Genomic DNA, 18,047 nt, shown 5'->3' on the forward strand with positions numbered 1-18,047 from the left:
AGTACGAATAGCCATGATGAATAGGTTCAACAATAGGATGAACAATTCTCGAAGTGTTCAGTTTCAGTTCAGTTCAGCCACTCAGTCATGTCCTACTCTTTGCAACCCCATGGACTGCAGCATGCCAGGCCTCCCTGTCTATCACCAACTCCTGGAGTTTACTCAACTTACGTACATTGAGTTGGTACTCACTATTTACTTAAGATTTTTTAACCTGGAAAAGTATAAAGATAGCCCAGTTGCCCAAAGATTTCCCCTTTTGTTTTTTGACCAAGTTTCTTATTTTTGTATTTCCAGAAATTTCTGCAGGGCATATTTTGTATCTTTGTTCCTCAGACTATAGATCACAGGATTAATGAGTGGGGTTCCCACTGAATAAAACAGAGTCACAAGCTTCTGTATTCCAGCATCATGCTCAGATGTTGGGCTCAGATACATGACCATCACTGAGCCATGGAAGAGTGAGACCACAGCCAGATGAGACCCACAGGTAGAGAAAGCTTCCCTTGTCCAGCTGCTGAAGGGACTTTAATACAGCCCTCAAGACCAGAGCATAGGACCCCATGATGCAGAGGAAAGGAATAAATAAGAGGAGAGAACTTATGACTGCCCAAAAATTCCATTACTGAGGTTCTCGCACAGGTGAGTGCTAGAAGAGGACCTGGGTCACACAGGAAGTGGTCAATGATCCTGGATCCACAGAAGGACATTTGGGAGATGATGATGATGGGGACTGGGAACCAGAGGAAACCAAGTGCCCAGCAGCTGATCACAAGATTGGTGCAGAGACGTCCAGTCATGAGAGTGGAGTAATGTAGAGGCCAGCAGACGGCAAGGTATGGATCAAATGCCATAATAGCCAAGAAAAAACATTCTGTAGAACCCAAGGAGAAGAAAAAGTAGAACTGGAGAAAGCACCCAGAGAAGGAGATGAGCTTGTTGTGAGAGAGGAAGTTGGCCAACATGTTGGGGACAGTGGAGGTGACATACCAGATCTCCAGGAAGGAGAAGTTGGCCAGCAGGGTGTACATGGGGGTGTGGAGTCTCTGATCCCAGCACACAGCACAGATGATCGAACCGTTGCCCATGAGGGTCAGGAGGTAGACAGCAGAGAAGAGCACAAAGAGGAGAATCTTCCCCTCCCTGGGGCAAGGGAAGCCCAGGAGGATGAAGCCAGTGATGGTGCTGGAGGTGTTGGGGGTGTTGGATATTTTCATGAGTCTGCGAGCTGTGAAAGGTCATAATTACTGAATATCCCCGGAATAGCAGAGGAGCTTCATTTTCTTTGTCCCAACATGAAGCTGAGATTTATTTACTTGTTGTTAATTCATTATAATTGAGTGTTTACGTTTAAATATTGGGGATACAGTAATGAACACAAGAGATTAATACCCATACCTCATGGAGCTTATCCCAGTAGGAGAATGCAATGTGTAATTCTCCTTTTGAATTAAATACATTGAGTTATTGTTCTTCTTGGCAAACTGCTTCTTAAGGGTAGGCTGAAGTTACTGCTATGTCAAACAGTAGTGTCATGGTGATGACTGGGGGTGTACATGATCTTTGCATTTGGAAGGGTTTCCATAATTTCCTTATAATAAGTGGAAAACTGCATTTCCTATGTACTCCTTGAGTTGTCACCTAATGTAGCTGCTTGTAGGCAGGTACCTTGTTGGATCATGTGATTTTGAAGCAGGAAAACATGTGTGACTTTTGATGCCATTTAAAAGTTGACATTTGGCTATCTTCCAGCCTAACTTGTTGATTCATTCTCTCTAGTATCATTATCTGACAATTTCATAAGTAAATCAGTCAACTTTGATGGGGAAAATTTCCTGAAAAAATAGCATCAAGAAAGAGGTCATCTAAATAGATTTCTTGAATAATAAAATTAATATATCAATAATATGACCATGTTGAAAGAGTTCTGTCTATTCTCTGAGATAAAAATGCAGTGCTGTGCACAGCACTTTGGAACCCATTCTTCTCAGTCAAAATGAGTATTACTTGATTCTCAGGTCAAGGGGTACTCACTCATGTGTTCAATAAGAACTCCCATGATTCTGTCTATTTCTGTCTTAATGTGCATTACCTCAATGCCTTGCTGGCTTCAGCTAGAGTGAGATTGGGAGGGGAGAAGATGACTGCATTATGAGTTCCAGCGTCTATATGCTTTTGCTCAGCTTGTAAATTTATCTGTCATCTCATGCAGCTCAATTTCAAAAAACATACAACCCAATCAAAACATGGGGAGAAGACTTATACAGAAATTTCTCCGAAGAGGACATACAATATGGCCAACCAACACATGAAAAATGCTTAACATTGCTCACTATTACAGAAATGCAAATCAAAACTACAATGAGGTATCCCCTTACACCAGTCAGAATGATCATCATCAAAAAATCTACGAACAGTAAATTCTGGAGAAGGTGTGGAGAAAAGGGAACCCCCGTACACTGTTGGTGGGAATGTAAATTGATATAGTCACTATCGAGAACAGTATGGAAGTTCCTTAAAAAACCAAAATTAGAGCTACCGTATGACCCAGCAATCCCTCTCTTGGGCATATACCAGGAGAAAACCATAATTCAAAAAGATACATTGCACCTCAATGTTCATTGCTGCACTATTTACAATAGCCAGGACATGGAAGCAACCTAAATGTCCATTGATGGGTGAATGGATAAAGAAGCTGTGTTACAATGGAAAATTACTCAGCCATAAAAAGGAGCAAAATTGTACCATTTGCAGATACATGGATGGATTTAGAGACTGTTGCACGTAGTGAAGTAAATCATAAAGATAAAAACAAATATTATATCAATTTTATGTGAAATTCTGAAAAATGATACCAATGAACTTGTTTGCAAAGCAGAAATAGAGATACAGACATAGAAAACAAATACTGAGAAGGGGAAGGAGGAGTTGGGATGAACCGAGAGATTACACTTCTATGGATAAACTAGGTAACTAATGAGAACCTACTGTATAGCATAGGGGACTCTACTCAGTGCTCTGTGGTGACCTAGATGGGAAGGAAATCCAAAAAGGATATATGTATAACTATAGCTGATTCACTTTGCTGAAGTGAATGCTGAATTAAAACTTTCAATTAAAACTTTGTTTTAATAGCACATCTCTCTTTCTACTATCCTTTGTACACAGTTCAGCTGTAGTTATGTTTATTTCTAAAATACGCCTTGAGCCCTGATGCATCTGCTTCTCTCTTTCCCCAGCACCCTAATAGTTTAAGTTACCCATATTGTTTCTCTAAATTACTGCAAAGGTCTCCCAAATGATTTCTCTGATTCCTGCCTTTGCTTCTATACAATCAGTTCTCTACACAGCAGACAGACTGACCTTTAAAGAGTGTAAATAAGATCATGCAATTTCCTTACGCAAAAACATCCCACAACTCAACCTAGAATAAAATCTTTCCCTTTTATGATACATGGGCCCCTGAGTGATCTGGCTTCCACCTATTTTACCATTTTCTTCCCTTTTCCCTTTTCTGATCTGTCTTTTCCTATTCCCCCTTCTTCATTTACACAGGCTTTCTTTGTATCCTGCAATACACAACTTCTTTACTGACTGGGTTCTTTGCTTTAAATGTTCTCTTCTCCTGGAAATGTATCTGGAGCCAATTTTTCACTTTCCAGCCTAATTATTCTGTTCTTCTGAACACCTTATGTAAGTATCTCTGTCATTCTTTTGTTTGTAAATTCCTATCAAATTCTAAAATTATTTTGTTTCTTATGTGTGTATCTTTGCCAGCCAAATGAGGGCAAGAACCTTGTCTGTTGGGTTCATTGTTTTATTAAAATTGTGGCACAAAATAGTTTTAATTGTTTTATTAATTGCTTTTTTTCAAAATTATTTTTCTGATTATAAAGTTTGGTTATTATTGAAATTTTAGAAAATGTATGCATTATAATGAAGAGAATAAAAGCTTCCTTAACAATATCTATACATAAAACATATTTTGGAAGAAATAGATTCCAAGCCTGAAAACAATAGAGTTCTGTTTCCTACAGTGGAGTGGAGTCCTGGTGTCCTCACTGACTTCTCTCAGCAGCCAGCCCGGACGATTCCCCTGAGAGCACAGTCCTTTCCTTGCTGGCCTGGACAGGCTACTCCATTCAGAAGCACAGCTTCCAGAACTGGACCACCTGAGTCTGAATCCTACCTCCACCACATTATAGCCATGGATGCTAGACCAAGTAGTAACCTCTCCATGGTTTGGTGTCCTTTTCTGTAAGTTGAAGTGAATACAACTACAGAGGGCATTTTGAAGACTACAGAAAGAATAGTTTTAAAATGCCTAGCAATATATATATATATATATATATATACACACACACACATATATATCCTATTGTTTAAACTTTTTCAAAAGCCCCAAAGCTAAGTGTATTTATCCACTACTGATGAGTGGCAGGCAATTATGTTATGCTAGAAATTGTACTGAATTTGGATACAAGAGCCCAGGATTTGAATTCCAACACCTAAACATTGCATTGTCGTGGCCAATTCTATAAGCCAGTAATTTTTTGACTCTTAGTTTCCTCAGATGTCAGATGGAGATGATAACACCTTCCCCAGAGGGTTGTTATGAAAACTATTGAATGGAATAATAAATTGACAAGGTGGAAGCAGCTTCTCAATATCTGACATGTGGTAAATATTAGATGTTTTGGGTAAAACTGTGGTGGAGTTAACAGGAGACATTTTTCTCCAGAGATGTAGATTCTCCATCTATATTTTAATATTTTTCTCTTCGAAAAAGTGAATTACCAGACACGATGGCCATGAAATGGTGTCACATGGTCAGATATGTGGCTATGAAGGGACCCTGCTGACTGGAAGTTGGTACTTGCCAGCTGCCTCTATAAAGATTACCTCATGACCATTGCAAGCTGCTGACCTTCAACACCCCCTGAAAGAAGTTCAGGGTGAAAATCAGGAATGAGGCACCTGTGCTCTGAAAAAAACAGAAAAACAAAAACTGGCAGAACAGGCCATCAGATAGTCAGATCTTTTCAGAAAAAGGTTTTATGAGTTCCAATTCTTGCATCTCCTCATACCTAGAAAAACACTGATGTCATTAATGGTGAAATCTGCTTGGGCTATTAAAAAAAATTTTTTTTTACAATTAAAAGTCAGAGTAGCTATGGTTCAGACATCCTGGGAAATAACTATTTCCCAGATATCCTGAAAAATGATATTATGGGTGTGATTTCAGATTAGACGCTGTGACCTAATGTAGAACTTAATGCTCCTGTAAATGCATTGGAAGGACTGATGCTGAAGCTGAAACTGCAATACTTTGGCCACCTCATGTGACAAGTTGACTCACTGGAAAAGACTCTGATGCTGGGAAAGGTTAGGGGCGGGAGGAGAAGGGGATGACAGAGAATGAGATGGCTGGATGGCATCACCGACTCTGTGGACATGAGTTTGAGTGTACTCCGGGAGTTGGTGATGGACAGGGAGGCCTGGCGTGCTGTGATTCATGGGGTCGCGGAGAGTTGGACACGACTGAGTAACTGAACTGAATTGAATGCATTTTTGCTTCTGTACTTTGCTCACTGCTCGTAAAACCAAAGTTACTCCATTTTAAGATAAGTTTGTTTTTAAGTAAAGATTCCTAAAATTGTTTTTGAAAAAAAAACAAAAAACTGAATCACCTTCTTTCCTGAAGTAAGAAAGGGATTCTCAACTGAAGCTTCTCAGTTTTTTACAGACTTTTCTGAGTAGAAGCAGTTGTCTTTGTAGTAACCAGCTGGGAGAGAAGGTGTGAAGAGTAGGTTGGATGGGGATCAGTGAAGGTATGTGCTTTAGGATCCATGGATGATAAGCACAGCTTGTCTCGTCCTCCTTGAGGAATCATTTACTCGAGAAGGATTGTGCCAGGAGACAGGTCTATGCTAGTTCTTCCCGTGTTCACTTCCTATCTCCTCTGGAGACAGTGGTGCCTTCATTATTGCTTTTATTTTCCCCAGTGATGGAGGAAGTAATATCTTTTCCTTAGTTTTAGTCTCTTAGAGATGGCCAGAGATTCAGTCGACAGGTTCATCAGTCACTCACCAAATCTGTTCAGAACACTTCTCATATGATCAGGGGAGATTCTGTCAAACAAAACCCAAGCCAAGGTGTTCGTCTTGCTGGAGTTTGGTCTTTGGTCTTCTAATAAGTTGTCAACTGTGGGTGCTGGGGACAGGTGCTTGTCTTGCTATCGGACAGAGGAGACTGGTTTTAGGGAGTAACGAAGCTGTGCAATCCCTGTTTCCCCCAGACTATCATGGCCTTTTTCTGTAGAAAAAATAGAAATCTTGTGTTGACTCTGATAAGCATTTATCATTTAGAAAGAGTTACTTACAGTTTCAAATAAGAAAATTTAATTTTGAATAAAAATTTTTTCCCAAGAATTGACTTTGCTTTTAAAAGTCTGTTTTAGAACTTTGAGGTTTTCACCAATTACTAACACAAAAAGGCTCATTTTATTTTAAAAAATGATCAATATCTAAACTTGATTGGATCATGGACCAGAAAAATAAAATCTCTCTTCACCTTTTGCTATAAAAGATATGAGCAGTATAATTTGGGAAATTACAGAATAAGGTCTTTATATTGCATAATGGTATTATAGCAGCATAGATTTCTTAACTTTGATAATTATACGAGGTTATGTGAGAAAATATTTTTAACTCTAGAAAATACACACTAAACCATTTAGGTAAGTTGTCTTCAGCTTGTACTTAATAGGTATATATAGAGAGACAGTCAGACATATTGACAGAGAGAGGGTAATAGATATAAAAGGACACAGAGAGACTGTAAGAAATTGTGGTAAAATTTTAATGATTTGAAATCCGTATGAAGGGCATATAGACATTTTGTACGTTACTGTTATTGCAACTTTTCTGCAAAGCTGAAGTTTTGTTTGATAATAAAAAACAATAAAAATAATCAGCTCACTTTTATTTATCAAATGTGCCTTTTCCTCCCCTGGTTCTCAAGGTCTTATTTGGAAGCAGTTAGTCTTTTTAAACATCTGCAAACAAAATACAATTTTTCTTATGATTTAGCTGGGTCCTAAAGAAGATAACAAAAAGAAGAAAAATTTCCAAAAATATAGAGAAAGGTTTTAGGGAGTTATTTCAGCAGTAGTAACATATTAGCAAGTAAAGGTTATTCTGCTTTTTGCTGCATATCTTTTGTGGCTTACACCTGACTGAATATATGACTCCCAGAAATCCATCACTGAATATTTACTATGTATGTGCCACTCCTCTGGATTGTGAATGAATACGAAAATTGGAAAAACAGAGAAATGCAAAGAACATTAAAACTTGTCCTCATTTATCATGGGAATTTAACATGAATATTTCAGAAGAAAAAATACGAAAAAGTGCCACAGATATTTTATACAGTTATTAATGATAAGAACTTGGAGCGCTAAAGAACATTGACCATGGGATAGGAAATGAACTATATCTTTTTTTTTTTTGTAATTAATTAATTTTTTATTGGAGGCAAATTATTTTACAATATTATATTGGTTGGTTTTGCCATACATTGACATGAATTCGCCCCGGGTTTACATAAGTTCCCCCTCCTGAACCCCCCTCCCACCTCCCTCCTCCCTTTATCCTCCCTCTGGGTCATCCCCGCATGCCAGCCCCGAGCATCCTATAACATGCATTGACCCTGAACTAGTGATTCATTTCACATATGACAACATATGTGTTTCAATGCCATTCTCCCAAATCATCCCACCCTCACCCTCTCCCACAGAGTCCCAAAGACTGATCTATACATCTGTGTCTCTTTTGCTGTCTCGTATACAGGGTTATCATTTGCATCTTTCTAAATTCCATATATATGCGTTAGTATGCTGTATTGGTGTTTTTCTTTCTGGCTTACTTCACTCTGTATAATAGGCTCCAGTTTCATCCACCTCATTAGAACTGATTCAAATGTATTCTTTTTAATGGCTGAATAATACTCCATTGTGTATATGTACCAAAGCTTTCTTATCCATTCGTCTGCAGATGGACATCTAGGTTGCTTCCATGTCCTGGCTATTATAAACAGTGCTGCAGTGAACATTGGAGTACATGTGTCTCTTTCAATTCTGGTTTCCTCGGTGTGTATGCCCAGGAGTGCGATTGCTGGATCATATGGCAGTTCTATTTCCAGTTTTTTGAGGAATCTCCACACTGTTCTCCATAGTGGCTCTACTAGTTTGCATTCCCACCAACAGTGTAAGAGGGTTCCTTTCTCTCCACATCCTCTCCAGCATTTATTGCATGTAGACTTTTGGATAGCAGCCATTCTGACTGGCGTGAAATGGTATCTCATTGTGGTTTTGATTTGCATCTCTCTGATTATGAGGGATGTTGAGCATTTTTTCATGTGTTTGTTAGCCATCTGTATGTCTTCTTTGGAGAAATGTCTGTTTAGTTCTTTGGCCCATTTTTTGATTGGGTCATTTATTTTTCTGGAATTGAGCTGCAGGAGCTGCTTGTATATTTTGGAGATTAATTCTTTATCAGTTGCTTCATTTGCTATTATTTTCTCCCATTCTGAAGGCTGTCTTTTCACCTTGCTTAGAGTTTCCTTTGCTGTGCAGAAGCTTTTGATTTTAATTAGGTCCCATTTATTTTTTCTTTTATTTCCAATATTCTGGGAGGTGGGTCATGGAGGATCCTGCTGTGATTTATGTTGGAGAGTGTTTTGCCTACGTTCTCCTCTAGGAGTTTTATAGTTTCTGGTCTTACAGTTAGCTCTCTAATCCATTTTGAGTTTATTTTTGTGTATGGTGTTAGGAAGTGTTCTAGTTTCATTCTTTTACAAGTGGCTGACCAGTTTTCCCAGCACCACTTGTTAAAGAGACTGTCTTTTCTCCATTGTATATTCTTGCCTCCTTTGTCAAAGATGAGGTGTCCATAGGTGCGTGGATTTATCTCTGGGCTTTCTATTTTGTTCCATTGATCTATATTTCTGTCTTTATGCCAGTACCATACTGTCTTGATGACTGTGGCTTTGTAGTAGAGCCTGAAGTCCGGCAGGTTAATTCCCCCAGTTCCATTTTTCTTCCTCAAGATTGCTTTGGCTATTCGAGGTTTTTTGTATTTCCATACAAATTGTGAGATTATTTGTACATAGAAAACTATGAAACACTACTGAAAGCAATCAAAGAGGACACTAATAGATGGAGAAATATACCATGCTCATGGATTGGAAGAATAAATATTGTAAAAATGAGTATACTACCCAAAGTAATTTATACATTCAATGCAATCCCTATCAAGCTACCAACGATATTTTTCACAGAATTAGAACTAATAATCTCACAATTTGTATGGAAATGAACTATATCTTAGATATAAAGGTCCATTAGTATCCAAAACATATTTCATATGACTCTTTTCACTGAAGTAAAATGCAAAAGCTTCTTCAGTTTATACTTTGTGATATTTCTTTAGAATTATTTTCCATATCTTCTCAAATATGTTTATATGTATATACTTAAGTATGCATCTATCCATATTTATAAATAAACAGGGTTGTAAATTGTGATTTGTATTAAATTTTGCAGACCTATTTACTTTATTCTAGAAATTCATTTGTACTTATGAGAAATATCAATTTAAATAGTAGTGAAGTGTAAACTGTGGCCAACTCTGTAGGGACATATTAATTCAGAACTAGAAAGTATGCAATATGATTGATAACAGTCTTCAGTTTGAAATGTTGCTAGCATGATTTCACCTTCCTTTATACATTATCAGTTGATGCATGATTTCACCTTCCTTTATACATTATCAGTTGATATATCAAAGTTGAGAAACTTCCCCTCTTCTGCATGGTACCAGTGAAACTGACTGATGAGAAGCTGGATGGGCTAACGGACCTCTTCCCTTCTGTCCAATACTAAGGGCTCACTTTTCTATCTTCAACTCCGGCTCCCATTCCCTCAGGGTACCTTGTGGCTGTCTTTTAATTTAATTCAGAGAAAATTAACAAAATACAGTTTTGAAGTTACAAATATTAGTTTTGTTAGAAAAAATAAGGGACAAATGGTTAGTGAGGTTTTATATAGACGAGCATCCTTAAGATATGCTAGTTCTTTTAAACTGGGAAACTGAGCTAGATTTATCATTATCATTATTTACAAAATAACTTACTGGAGATTCAAAGTATTCTTTATATACTATTACATATCTTCCTTGACCTGAAATAGGTTTACATCCTAATAAAACCTTTAAAATTGAAAATATGATAAATAAATGCTCTAAAATTTTTCAGTTTTTTAATTGGAGGAAAATTGGTTTACAATGTTGTGTTGGTTTCTGCAGTACAGCAACACGAATCAGCCATAATTATACATATATCTCCTCCCTCTTGAGCCTTAAAAATGCATTTCTTACACCTAACTTACCGAATATCACAGTTTAGCCTAGTTTACCTTAAATGTTCCAAGAACATGTATTAGCTTACTTTTGGGCTAAAGTCATCTGACATAAAGCTTATTTCATCATAAAATTGCTGAATTTTCATAATATTATTGTTGATTTATTGAGTACTGTATAGAAAATGATAAACACAATGGCTGCATGGGTACTGAATGCTATAAGTGTATAGGTTGTTTACCCTCATGATCATGTGACTGACTGGAAGCTGTGGCTCAAAGCTGAACCTAGCATTGTGAGAGAGTATCATACTACTTATCAACAGGCCAGAAAAATATAAAAATTCAAAGTATGGTTTTTACCAAATGTGTATTATTTTCTCACAACTGTAAAGTTGAAAACTGGTTAAATAGTAAGTTGGGGACTATCTGTACTTGGTATTGAAACATTTGAAAATAAAGCATACAATTGGGGAAAAAAAAAACCCAAAATAGAAAAAAAAAAAAAGACCTCCAAAACCTCCATATTACTAAACGTTGCCATTTCAAATATTTTGAAATGCTTCCCTTTATATTTTTTTCTAAAGACCAGATTTTAATTTTTCTGCACATGTGTCATATTGTATTTATAATAGTATGCTATACTTATTAAGTTTTTATCAACCATTTACCCAAACAATAATAGTTGGATATTATTTCAGCTTTAGAGGCACATGGAGAATTTTTCCTGCTTTTAAACAATATATGTAAGTCTGCTATGACAAATAAATAGTGATGATGAATATGAGTTTGGACTCAGAGAGACCTGATTGAATCCCTGCTTTCCTAGTTACTATTAAACTGTATTACTGGTAAATTGTTACCTATTCTCTCCAGGCCTTAGTTTTCTACTCTGTAAAGCATGTAAAATGGTAATGGCTCATATAATGCAATGAGGATTAAAAGAGAGATTGTATACAAAATGCTTAGCTCGGGAGCTCACATGTGATAACCTAACATTAAGAGATGCCATAGCATAACACTTTATAGTATGGTTTTTGGAGTCATAGCTGGTTCCAACACTCATTAACTGTTCAGGCAACTTGCTTATTCAATCTAGACTTTAGTTCCCTCCCTCATCTATAAAATGAAGATATGAATGGTATGCTTGAGGCTGTACATTACTTGAATGGCTAAAGTGGAAGTTCATTTTAGGTACATTGAGAGTTAGCTAGTGTAGCTATCGTGACTTTTAAAATTACTTCACAACTTTTAAGTCCAACATATAGGACAATTTGCTTTCGAAAGCCAAGACCATTTCCTATTCCGGTTTCATCACTTGGTTCTACTTTTTTCCCCAGAACAACTGCCCAGTTCTACTTTGTCATGGAAAATGATCAGCCCTTGGCCATCTGCCGCTCACTGAAATACTTCATTCTCATGAAAGATCTGAGGTAGGTTGATGTGTCTTTTTTGGCTCATTGATTTACTGAAGCACTCAAGTGTTATTTTCTTTCTAAGTGACATGGTCTTGTAGGTTGAGTTCCCTGGAAACAAATACTAATAATAAATATCGTAATATTTGTACTGTGATGGCATCTGAAGATTGAGTTTTATATTTTAATACCTCTATCCCAATGATGTGCTTCTCTATTTCTATTTGTCTTTTTTTGGGCCTTTTTTTGATTTATTTATTTTTAATTAAAGGATAATTGCTTTATAGTATTGCTTTGGTTTCTACCAGTCATCAGCATGAATCAGCCATTTTTCTATCTATATCTGTTTGATGAATTGTGAATTATATTCCATCTTGAAATTGTATTTATTTCAATTAAGGATGCTCACTAATATATTAATAGGTTTGGCCAATTATAAGTCATGATGGGTGGTAAATGCTACATGGACATCTATTTGAGGAATACTTCTATTCTGTATATTGTAGTATACTAGTAAATAGATAGTGGTCTGGGAATGGTTATATGCATTTTTTGGAACTTGCCATGATTTCTTACCCCTTCATACTCATGGGTTTTTATCCGTGCTTTCCTTTACCTGCTCCCATAGCAACTTAAAATTCCCTTGTTTATAGAACATCTTGCTTCATTTACTACTTGTTCATGATACCCAGAAGAGAAGGAAATGTGTCTTACTTGCTTCTGTATATGGCTTGTCCCTTCCAGTTCAGTGCCTAACATATTGAATGTGTTTGTTTTAGTGAATAAGTGACTATGGAGGAAGATGATACAACAATTATTTTAAAAAAGCTGCTTTCAATTTTTCATAGTTTATTACTCTCCTAGGTCCTCAGAAGAGGAAGACATTTCTTTCTTTGTTCTGGCTGAACAAAAGAATTTTAGTGAGATGACATGAAGAGGTTGTCAGTTTCTTTTTTTTTTTTTTTAATTTTCCTCTGAGAAACAGTCTTCTTTTTAGTTTCTCAAAGAATCACAGAATTATAAAAAAATGTCACTTTGGTTCCAATTTCATAGTAAAATAGTTTCAAATTTTATATTTAGATAATAATAATAAATGTTGTTTAAATGAAATACATGCATATGGAAAAATTTAAAATATACAAAGGCTTGTATGTACAGAGAAAATGTTTCCTTCTCTCCCTGTCCCTAGATACCCAGTTCTGTTTCTCAAAAGCATCACTGTTCTTAGTTTCTTCTTTCAGAGATACACAATGTGTTTATGAACATAAATATGTAGATATTTATGTAATCTTTCTTCATATGAAAGATGGCCCAAGACAGATCTCTTTCATCTCACTTTTTCTTTAACTTTGAGGGTACTTTTATATCAACATGTACAGATCTTCATTTTTAACAGTTATATAGTATATTCCACCCTACGTATATACAATAATTTATCTAATTAGTCCTTAATTAATGGGATTTGGATTGTTCCAATCTTTTACCATTAGAAACAGTAGTCAATATTCTTGTACACATGTCATTTTTCTTATTTGTGAGTATACTCCTCAGATAAATACCTAAGAGTGGAATTGCTGAGTCAGAGGAAATGCCCTTTAAATTCTGATAGTTATTTCCTCGGTGTGTATGCCCAGGAGTGCAATTGCTGGGTTGTATGGCAGTTCTATTTCCAGTTTTTTGTGGGAGAGGGCGAGGGTGGGATGATTTGGGAGAATGGCATTGAAACGTGTATATTATTGTATGTGAAATGAATCACCAGTCCAGGTTCGATGCATGGTATAGGATGCTCGGGGCTGGTGTACTGGGATGAACCAGAGGGATGGGATGGGGAGGGAGGTGGGAGGGGGGTTCAAGATGGGGAACGTATGTACACCCGGGGCAGATTCATATCAATGTATGACAAAACCAATACAATATTGTAAAGCAATTAGACTTCAATTAAAATAAATAAATTTAAAAAAATAAATTCTGATAGTTTTTTGGCAAAATGTCCTCCATAGGTGTTGTACCAATTTATGCTCTACCAGTAAGGGAAGAGATTGCTGTTTTTCTCAACATTATTTTTGATCTCTGTCAATTTGGGGGGAAAAGAGATATATTTATTATAGCTTTCTTTGTACTTCTCTAATTCTGAACAAAATAGAATGTCTTTTTAGATATTTAAAAACCTTTCCTTTGTTATTTACTTTTTTTCATTTATTTATGACTTTTTATTTTGCTGATGCTATTTTTCATATTGACCTGAAGATATATACAATATTAAAATTGATGTTATCATGATAGATGTTTTAGAATACAAAAATAAAAGCACTACCAGAAAAGTAAAGAGTTTGCTGGTGTTGGAAGAGTAATAGGAGACAAGTTTTGCCCCAGGATTGTACAATTTGTAAGAGCAAATACAAAAAAAAAAAAAAAAAAAAGAGGTGTAAGTATCCATGCTGAAGATAAAGGAAGAAACTTTCCCCTCTTCCTGTTTTCAGAACTCTTACTTTAGAAAACTTGTACTTGTTTCTCTGTCATTGAAATGAGTGTAAAATTTAAAAGTTTTAAATTTTTGACAGGTTTTTCAGCACCCTTGCCAGATTTATGACCTAGGAATGTCTTTGTCAAGGACCTGGGAAGACTCTCTGAAATGTAATAATCAAGATAGAAAGGCCCCAATCTTCCATTTCCTGTGGGAAGATAGGCGCATAACATTGGTGGCCTAATTTCCAAGTTGAAAACTACCTCTTGTTATATAGAAATGTCTTTTCTTCTTCGTGTGAAGCCAATTAGCAAACACAGATGGCCAGTCCAATTACCAGGTGAATCTAGGATGAATTGACTATGTGTGATAAAATGGTCGAGTCTTTTTGAGGATTAGTTTTTATCTTGAGAACCTGTATGTAATGGGTTGTATTTGCTTGACTATAAAAGGATAAAATTTCTTTCAGTCTTTGCCGTTTCTCAGTGGGTTGCCTGAGATGCCCATAGTCTCCTGCTTTAATGTTTATTCAATAATCAGTGAGTTCAGTTCAGTTGCTCAGTCATGCCTGACTCTTTGTGACCCCAGGGACTGAAGCATGCCAGGCTTCCCTGTTCCTCACCAACTCCCTGAACTTGCTGCAACTCATGCCCATCGGGTCAGTGATGCCATTCAACCATCTCATCCTCTGTCGTCCCCTTCTCCTCCTGCCTTCAATCTTTCTCAGCATCAGGGTCTTTTTCAATGGGTCAGTTCTTCACATCAGGTGGCCAAAGTATTGGAGCTTCAGTCCGGCCAATGAATATTCAGGGCTGATTTCCTTTAGGATTGACTGGTTTGATCTCTTTGCAGTCCAAGGGACTCTCAAGAATCTTCTCCAACACCACAGTTCAAAAGCATCAATTCTTCTACTCTCAGCTTTCTTTATGGTCCCACTCTCACACCCATAGATAATAAATAATAAAACTGCTTTATTCTCTTCCACCACTGTGGAGAGGTTTTCTAGATTGGCAGGAAATTTATATTTAATTATATTTCCCAGCAAACTAAGCTCAGTTTTTCAATCTATGGCTCTATCATTTGCAAAACTGGGGCTATGCAGTACATCTTTGAGATGGCTTATAGTCCTAAAGTCAGTTAGTCTTCTTTTTAACCAAGAAATTAAAAACAGCTTCTGTCCCCCCAAATATTTTAAATCAAGACCCTTACTTTTATGTTCCTAATAATTTCTTCATAGCATGTTTCATATCTTTGTTTCTCAGACTATATATTACAGGATTAATGAGTGGAGTAACTACAGAATAAAACAAAGTCACTATCTTCTGCATTCCAGCATCATGTTCAGATGTTGGGCTCACATACATGACCATCACTGATCCATAAAAAAGAGAAACCACAGTCAGATGGGACCCACAGGTGGAGAAAGCTTTTCTTCGTCCAGCTGCTGAAGGGACCTTCAGCACAGTTTGTAGGACAGAGCATAGGACACCATGATGAAGAGAAAGGGGGTAAATAAGAGGAGAGAACTTAAGGTAGAGCTAGTTAACTCTATTATAGGGACTCTAGTGCAGGTGAGGGCCAACAAGGGACCTGGGTCACACAGGAAGTGGTCAATGATCCTGGACCCACAGAAGGACATTTGGGAGATGATGATGATGGGGACTGGGAACCAGAGGAAACCAAGTGCCCAGCAGCTGATCACAAGATTGGTGCAGAGACGTCCAGTCATGAGAGTGGAGTAAGGTAGAGGGCAGCAGATGGCAAGGTATCGATCAAATGCCATAATAGCCAAGAAAAAACATTCTGTAGAACCCAAGAAGAAAAAGTAGAACTGGAGAAAGCACCCAGAGAAGGAGATGAGCTTGTTGTCAGAGAGGAAGTTGGCCAACATGTTGGGGACAGTGGAGGTGACATACCAGATCTCCAGGAAGGAGAAGTTGGCCAGCGGGATATACATGGGGGTGTGGAGTCTCTGATCCCAGCACACAGCACAGATGATCGAACCGTTGCCCATGAGAGTCAGGAGGTAGACAGCAGAGAAGAGCACAAAGAGGAGAATCTTCCCCTCCCTGGGGCAAGGGAATCCCAGGAGGATGAAGCCAGTGATGGTGCTGGAGGTGTTGGGGGTGTTGTAGATTTTCATGAGTCTGGGAGCTGTGAAAACAAAATCATATTATTGAATAATTGTAAAGACAGGTGAGAACCCAGATACGAATTGAAGCCACTCTGGGGAATGAAATAGACATTTATGTATCAATAGTTACTGTTTTAGCCTAATCCTGAATTACTGTCCTAGTTTAACAGTTGGATTATAAAAACACAATTTAATGAATATCAGTATATATAGAGATATTTACTTATTGTGAAATATATGGAAACATGTTCAACATTTAAATTTTTATATATAAAATTCTGCAGTAACTATCACTGATGTTGAGAAATAGAGGATCACCTGTACCCTAGAATCTCCTCTTATGCTCCATTCCAATAAGAGGATGACTATCCTCTGCCTCTTAGCCCCTTCAATTGTTAACACTCTCCTTTCCTAATGGTAATCACCTCCCTATTTTTCTTTAATAGCTAAGTATGCATTCTGAAACATTTTTTTTTAGTTTTGCTTGTTTTTTATTTTACATAATTGAAATCACAGTATATGTAGTATTTGGACGGCTTCTTTTGTTCAACAGTAAGGTTTTTTACATTCGTGTTATTCAGTTCAGTTCAGTTCAGTTCAGTCGCTCAGTCGTGTCCGACTCTCCGCGACCCCACGAATCACAGCACGCCAGGCCTCCCTGTCCATCATCAACTCCCGGAGCACACTCAAACTCATGTCCACAGAGTCGGTGATGCCATCCAGCCATCTCATTCTCCGTCGTCCCCTTCTCCTCCCGCCCCCAACCTTTCCCAGCATCAGAGTCCTTTCCAGTGAGTCAACTCGTCTCATGAGGTGGCCAAAGTATTGGAGTTTCAGCTTCAGCATCAGTCCCTCCAATGAACATCCAGGATTGATCTCCTTTAGAATGGACTGGTTGGATCTCCTTGCAGTATAAGGGACTCTCAAGAGTCTTCTCCAACACCACAGTTCAAAAGCATCGATTCTTCGGCGATCAGCTTTCTTCACAGTCCAACTCTCACATCCATACATGACCACGGGAAAAACCATTGCCTTGACTAGACGGACCTTGGTCGGCAAAGCAATGTCTCTGCTTTTTAATATACTATCAAGGTTGGTCATAACTCTCCTTCCAAGGAGCAAGCGTCTTTTAATTACAGTCATCTATAGTGGTCCATTTACACTCCGCTGTACTCTATGAATAAACCACCACTTATTAAACCATTGTACTATAGATGACTATTTTGGCTATTTCTAGTTTGGGCTGTTAGGAGTAATGGTACTATGAATACAGTTCTCTTTTCCTGGTTCACACATGCATGCATTTCTGTAGGCTGGATCATAAGGGCATGTGTATCTTTACCTTCAGTAGATAAGTTCAGCAGTGTCCCATCATTGTTGCACTATTTATCACTCTACTGATAGCATGTGAAAGCCCCAGTTGTCGACATGCTTTTCTGATGGTGAGGTCTCTATTGACCAGAGCCTAGGGAGTGAGCTATATGCTGCATTTTAGTGACCTCTCTCTTTTAGTTTTGTCATATAAGACTGCGTAGTTGTCTTCCTGGCAGTATTGCTTTTTTCAGAGTAGGAGCTTATATCAGAAATCTTTTACTTTCAAGGGAAAGTATTCCG

The 18,047-nt window shown here is 37.5% G+C and overlaps 2 pseudogenes across 2 annotated transcripts in view; both read right to left on the reverse strand.

The window, feature by feature from the left end:
* Positions 1-18,047, reverse strand: part of LOC148776647 (olfactory receptor 11G2-like) — a 71,797-nt pseudogene continuing 53,750 nt past the window's right edge. The window contains exon 2 of the transcript XR_016038300.1: positions 1-1,228. The product of XR_016038300.1 is annotated as an olfactory receptor 11G2-like (transcript). The remainder of the gene's footprint in view (positions 1,229-18,047) is intronic.
* LOC148776648 (olfactory receptor 11G2-like) overlaps positions 13,671-18,047 on the reverse strand; it is a 58,137-nt pseudogene continuing 53,760 nt past the window's right edge. The window contains exon 2 of the transcript XR_016038299.1: positions 13,671-16,453. The product of XR_016038299.1 is annotated as an olfactory receptor 11G2-like (transcript). The remainder of the gene's footprint in view (positions 16,454-18,047) is intronic.

The sequence above is a fragment of the Moschus berezovskii genome, chromosome 9 (assembly GCF_049115385.1).
Source record: "Moschus berezovskii isolate FMDL1 chromosome 9, NW_MosBer_1.0, whole genome shotgun sequence".
Taxonomy (NCBI): Eukaryota; Metazoa; Chordata; class Mammalia; order Artiodactyla; family Moschidae; genus Moschus; species Moschus berezovskii.